The 7,000-nt window shown below is 41.8% G+C and overlaps 1 pseudogene; it reads left to right on the top strand.

Annotated features, from left to right (window-relative positions):
• Positions 1-588: 588 nt before the first annotated feature.
• LOC147456426 (uncharacterized) lies at positions 589-1,263 on the top strand (annotated as a pseudogene).
• The last annotated feature ends 5,737 nt before the right edge of the window (positions 1,264-7,000 follow it).

Raw genomic sequence — 7,000 nt, 5'->3', positions numbered from 1 at the left:
GAAATTAAAGTTCCAAGCTCAGCTACAAGAGGAATGGAGCCTCCACCGCTAGCTCAACCTACGGCAAGGGTAGTAGCAGGGACAGGAGCAACATACCAAGAGTCATCTCAACAAGAGCTGCTTCAACAAATCACTAATCAGCTAGAGAGCCTGTCCATCAATTTGGTTCAAGGTGTAAGGGCTCCCCAGCCAGGAAATGAACAAAATAAACAAGAAGGACAAAGGCAAACCCATGAGTATGTTTGCTACAATTGTGGAGAGCTAGGTCACGGAATTTATTATTGCCCTCACCCACGATGTTATCAAGGAAATGGTAATCAAAGACGACCTCCCCGCCAACAAGTCACCCCTCCTCCAGAAAGGCCGCCAAAAGGACAAAATGCACATGTGGCTCCACCAATTCAAATATTGAGACCCCCTCCTCCACCACCACAAGAACCAACAGAGATCCCTCCACTACCATCCGGTGGGGAGGATAGGGTTGTCTTTGTTATAAGTCTTGACAATGGTAAGGATAAAGGGAAAGTAAAAATGGAGGAAGCTGTTGCCATGCCAATAAATAGAGTTAGGAGACAAAGAACTAATGAAATGGAAGCTTCAGAGCCGGATAAAGGGAATGAGGGTTCCTCCCAAATGATAGGAGACAAGAAAAGGAAGAGTAGGTCAAGGAGGCACATAGGAGTAGAAGACTTTTCAGTTGGGGTGGGATCCATACCCTATGACCTCATAGAAGATGTGAGTAAGCAAGGACCAAAGATTTCATGGCAACAACTCCTCCACCTTTCCCCAAAGATACGTAGATCCTGTTCTAAGATGGTTAGCACTAGGAGGGCTAAGGAAAAGTCAGCTGGGTTCATTAGTGCAAGAGGAATGAAGGATATTTTGCCAGTCATTGATGCAGAGATTAAGAGTCAGCGAGTCTCCAATGTGTATGTGGATGATGGAGCCGAGATTTGTGTTATGACACAGAAATTGATGCACAGGTTGGGTTTGGAAGTAAACGAACAGACTTCCTTACAAACTAAGATGGAAAATAATGTAAGGGTAGCTTGTGTGGGAAAGGTTACTGGAGTGAAGGTTTGAGCTTTTGGTGTGGCAGTCTCAATTGAGGCTTATGTGATCCCAACTAAGGGGGATGGCTATCCCATCATCCTTGGGAGGCCTTGGCTAATGGCAATGCAGGCAAGGCAAGACTGGGGTACTGGCATGCTTGAATTGCAGCCACACAAAGGGGAAAAGAAGGGGCTATTCACATTGACCTAAGGGATGGAAAGCATGAGTCATTAGACTTAGAAACATCCGTGGATGGGTTTAGCTCATCCGCCTACTCTACATATGAAGAGGAGTCAACAATTAAAGATGAGAGTGATAGATCTCAAGCCAAGATCATGGGAGTAGTACTCACTAATCCGACCATGGTGAGCTTAAACAATGTATTGCAGATTGAAGAAGGATTTCTTATTGACGACTACAACCAAACCACAACAATTTCTACGGCACAACACATTAACAAGCACCAAGTGATGGCACAAATGTTTGCAACAACAACTGCAAAGTTAGTTTTGATTTTTTGCTTAAAACACTTGTGGATGTGACCATGGAAGGGTCTCTTTCCCTTGTTATTAAGCATTGGGCTATGTTTGCATATGTTTCAAAGTGGGTAGTACCTTTGCAAGAATCAAACTACAATATGCAGGTTGAAAGCTCAATTGGTTTAGCATGCATGCTAACCCGTGAATGCCACGAGGAAAAGATTAAGCTTGAGCCACCTAGGAAGGAAGGAAAAGAAGTTGTGCTACTAGGAGAAGCTTGTTTGCCTTGCCTTGATGGATTCTACACTCTAAAGCTCGACAAAACAACAATAGGGATTGCTATCTACAATGAGAAGGGAGAAAAGCTATTTGGCATGAACTTGGTAGTTGACAGGTCTATGTTTTCTGATGCTCTCTTAGTGACCAAACAAGTAAAACTCCCATGGGTTTGTGGTGACTAAAGCCTTGTGAGCCAAGATTGGAAGGAAGAAAAGCTGGTGAATGAGTGTATAGGAACTCAACCACTCCCCACAAAGGAGAACCAAGAAGCTTGTGTCGCTACTATTGAGCCTCTATATGAGGTCATTACAAACAAAAATCTACGCCATGTTCCCTTATCTCAACAAAGGAAAATTTGGCTTGACACTATGCATTTACTTGAGGTAGAAGCATTTCCAAAGGATCCAAACAAAAGGCCGTAGAGATGGCTTATACGCAAAGCTACTAGGTACAAAAACAGGTCTAAATTTTGCTAGAGGCATGAATGCCTCTAGCTTTTGGGGGAGGGCTAACGATGGTGGCTTTTTCCGTACACCCTACTCGGTATTTTCATGTGTATCCTCTCCAAAGAGGCCAAATGCTTTTAGTGTATGAACCACCTCTAGCATTTCTATCTTTAGCATCTTTTTCCTACTAGTAGATTTGGCTTGTTTTTCCTATTTTATCTCTCAAAAATAAATAAAACCCATCATATTTATCTTAATAAAAGTGAGGAACACTTTCCACATCATTACCTATTTTTTAAATATTTTTACTATTTATTATCTCATCACTAACTATTTTCCATTGATTTTGCTATATGTTATTTCCTATTCTCTATTTTCATTATATTTGCATATCTCTGTCATCATCTTCTCTTGGATGGCTGCAAGGTGTGTCATGGGTATACATCATGCTCACACAAGGCATCAATGAGTCATCTTTGGAAGCACAAGGAAAAGTAAGGTCATATGGTCCACCAAAAAGACTTTTGGGATGTGGAAAATACATGTTTATTGGCTCGAATTTTAGCACATAGCTCTACCCCAAATTTGTTAGAGTGGCATGAATGAAAGTTGTAGCTCCTGAGCTCATCTCTTTACCATTATTTTTATTTTATCTTTTGGAGCTCTAAGCGAGGAGCTATGTCCAAAATGGTGGGACCCTATTGGCAGCTCACAGTGACAGGTTTGCCTACCCTGTTTTCCCTGCTTCCACAAACACACAACCACTTTACCCTCAACCCTCTCTCACCCAACCTTGTAAAAAAACCCTATTTTTCTCTCACCTTTGTACTTCATTATACCTCACTTACCACATCATTTGGCCTCTAGCTAGCGTGGCCACTCACATGGCTAGAGGTATCTTCTAGGCCTAGTCACCACTTGGCCATCATGCAAAAAACCAAAGTGGTGGGGAGGAGCTTCATCATCACTGTCCTATCCCCTTTGAGAAATTTAATTGCAATCAGCAATTAACTCCATCTTAATCAAGCTTCCCCTCTCCTATATAAAGAGGCCTCTTCTTCACACAAAAAAACACAACACAATAGGGTAACAAGTTGCTAGAGGGTTACACTACACACACCACCTCTTAAGCCTTGGTGATTGAGCTTCATGCGTACACTTGGAGTATCCATGACTGCCCATTAAGTATCTCTATTGTAAGTATGGTCTTGTGTTGATAGTTACATGTTTTACTTATGCCAATTTCCACAAATCTCTCTCGTGGTTCTTACTCTTACTTATTGTGCATGATGTATTGCTTATCACTTGGTTGTATGTGAAATCCTAGCCCTAAAACTCCCTCTCCATCACTCTCTCATGATGGAATAAGTATATAATACTAAAATGCAACCCCATAACTCTCTCTCTCTCTCTCTCTCTCTCTCTCTCTCTCTCTCTCTCTCTCTCTCTCTGTGTGTGTCTCTCTCTCTCTCGCTATTTGTTTATGTGTGTGCTCAAGGTTATGCAAATGGTCAAGATGGTTCCACCCTCTTCCTCTCCCATGATCTAGGGAGTGATTTTTTAATTTAGGGTTTTGGTAGAGTTCCACCCTCTCTCTCTCTCTCATGACAAAAAGCATTCCATATGGTCCATTGCATAGTGTGTTACCTACTCACTCTCTTGCGTCCTAGCCGGACACAAGCTAGGTGGTGCCCCCTATTGTTTTGGGAGATTTTTCTGTCCCATTGCCATTGAGGAGGATTGACAAGGAGGTGTAGATGCCACCCACTAACGGCTCCCCATTCTGGCCCTCAAATAATAAAGTCCAGACACAAATTTTTTACGCAATTCCCACTACGATATATTCCACTTCAAACATACCTGACACATTTTATGCCAATTGTGTGACTTCAAAACGGTAAGCTTTCCTTCTGTAGTGGAACACGTTCGGAGCGAGTGCATTATGCCAGGGGTCCACGGAGATCGAATGTTTTGCGTTCTCGGGCTCCAGTCAAAATCCATGGCGCTTTAGAGACTTTTATCAATCCATCGGATGCTGTTTGCGGCCAATATTGCTCCATACGATCCACATATTTAGGGTCAACCCTGGCTCCCAAAGTATCTTTCTTGCCGGTCAGATGGTCCCACAACAGATTACTCACATCCTTGAATATGTGCATTGGATCGAGCAAGCGATTGATCATGAGTCTCGGCCAATATGGTAACTTGTACCAGAGAGAGAGTCTCTTCATCCCTGGGGGCAAACCATCATCAAAAATCTCCTTCTGCTCTAACCATGCTTGTGCAGACATCCTCGGTGGCTCTCTTCCCAAAAAGCCATCCCGTAACACATGATTCTCTGGAAGATACGCTTGACGACCTTTGTAGATTTTCTTCTTCAATGAGGGCGCCCAACGTGCATTAAGTCTAGGTCCACATGTGACACATGCTCTGTATCCACTTGTTTGAAGCCCTGCATGTATACACATGACAATAAGTAAGCTTGAGAAAAAACAAGATTTACAGTGTTTGAGTTTGAGTGTAAATCACATGAGCATTGTGTTAGTCATGCATGGTCCACATTAGAATGCCTCTGATCAAAGCATTTCGTCGACCTGTGTGTCATCTCAAATCCACCACTTCTATGCCAATCCAAAATTGTTGTAGCTCTTCCAATAGTGGACGAAGATACATATCCATATTCTTCACTTTTATACCACCCCGACAAAATCAAGCTTAGCCACAGGTGCCCCTTCTTGGTAGTCAACCACGGGGAAATGTTGTAGTTGACGATGACAACGGGCCATACACTGTAAGATGTTGATCTCTGACCAAATGGATTTATGCCATCCATAGCCAGGCCTATGTGCAAATTTTGAGATTCCCTGGACAAATCCGGTCATGTTTCGTCTATATGTTTCTAGGCTGCACAATCTGCAGGAATCCGTAGCACACCATCCAAAGATTTATTCCCCTCATTCCATGATGCTAGGGCGGCCATGGACTTACATTCAAATAAATTCTTGATATGAGGAAGAATAGGAAAATGTCGCAAAACCTTTTGTGGAATTTTTGTTCCGAGGTGATCTACTCGATATCTCTGGGGATCACATTTCGGACACTTCTCCATGTCTATGTATTCCCCTTTGAAAATAATGCAGTCGTTAGGACAAGCGTGAATCAAATTGTAATCCATCCCCATGTTTTGCAAGATCTTTCTTACTTCCTCTCTAGAATTTGGCATCACATGATTAGCTGGCAGTATGTGCTCTTTGAGCAATCTACACAATGAAAAAAATGCGGTATACTTGTGTAAGTAATCTATCAGATCATTATACATCTAGAGTTTTTTATTGAAGTAAACACATTGTAATAGATCAACTGAAAAGCGTTGTGATGCTAGTGTCAGTCATCCAAACTTTGCCTGCATGTTGAGAAGAACCAGGAGCGCCTTCAATCTAAACACACGTGCTCCATCATACAATGGCATATCGGCTTGACTTTTCGTATCATCATAGATAAGCCTTTTTGAATCCATGATCGTCTCGATCATTTCATCGATCTCGGGCTCAAACATTGCCTCATTGGGAATGTGGTCTGCATGATCATCCTCCAAGCTGTCAGAGGCTACATCTTGTGGCCTCACGTATGCTGCTTAACCAAAGCGCCTGCGAACACGTCTATTGGGTTGCAAGATTGCTGCCTATTGGCCAGCGTCAACGTTCGACGAGTTATAATTGGCAACAACTCGATCTATAATAGATGGATCAAACTCGCCAAATTCGCAAACATGCTGCAAAGAAATGCGTCTTGTCCGTCGCACAACATGCTTGCATTAAGTACAAGGACATAAGATCCTTGTCGAGAGATAGGTGTTTTGGCTGGACGGCCCCACATCCTCGTCACTACTCATTATGAATGTAAAAACCTTATAACTTGGACATAATTATAATCTTGTATTGGAATCCTCCGTCTTTTATATCTCTCTCTCTCTCTCTCTCTGTCTCTCTCTCTCTCTCTCTCTCTCTCTCTCTCTCTCTCTCTCTTTGTTCACATTGTAAACTACCTCACATTCTCTAGTTATGTCCAATCCCCGCACACCTCAGTCTAGAGCTGCACAAAGATCAGAACCACCGGGTTATAATCTTGTCTTTATTGGTCAATGCCTTTATTTGTGGGTATGAGAAATCTACACACCCACATCTACATGATAGTGCATGTAGTGGACAAAACCCCTTTGCCTCTTCTCTAGCTGTAGCAATTCACAACATCTTAACATCTCTTCACAACAGATCTTTGTTTGAGGGATTACTTACCACATTACATGTTGGCTTCCAATCTGAGTCTCATGCCGTTGAAAGCTTTCCAACTTAAGGTCTCATCCGTAGGGAGGAAGAGAGGGATCACCGTTTGTCTAACTCTAATTTTTTTCCATAATATCGAAGGTAGACTTTAATAAAAAATAAATCTAAAATCTAATCTTAAATCTAACCTAATTGAACATATGGTGATTCGCGGCTAATTGAATATGGTTAGTGGGTGAGTTAATAGGTGTTAGATTCTGATGGGAATATACATATTGTTCTGTAACTAGTGTTTGCTCTTTGGGAAAAGTCTTCATTGGCATGTCCTAAAATCTAACCTAATCTTAAATCTAACCTAAACCTAAATGTAATCTAGCTAAAATGTAAATCTAATCTAATCTAATTTTAAACTCAAGGTAAACCTAAATATAATCCAATCTTAAATCATAAACCTAATTGT

The sequence above is a fragment of the Adiantum capillus-veneris genome, chromosome 6, assembly GCF_014529385.1.
Source record: "Adiantum capillus-veneris isolate H3 chromosome 6, ASM1452938v2, whole genome shotgun sequence".
In the NCBI taxonomy this organism is placed as follows: domain Eukaryota; kingdom Viridiplantae; phylum Streptophyta; class Polypodiopsida; order Polypodiales; family Pteridaceae; genus Adiantum; species Adiantum capillus-veneris.
This window is presented reverse-complemented; position numbering and strand designations above follow the sequence as displayed.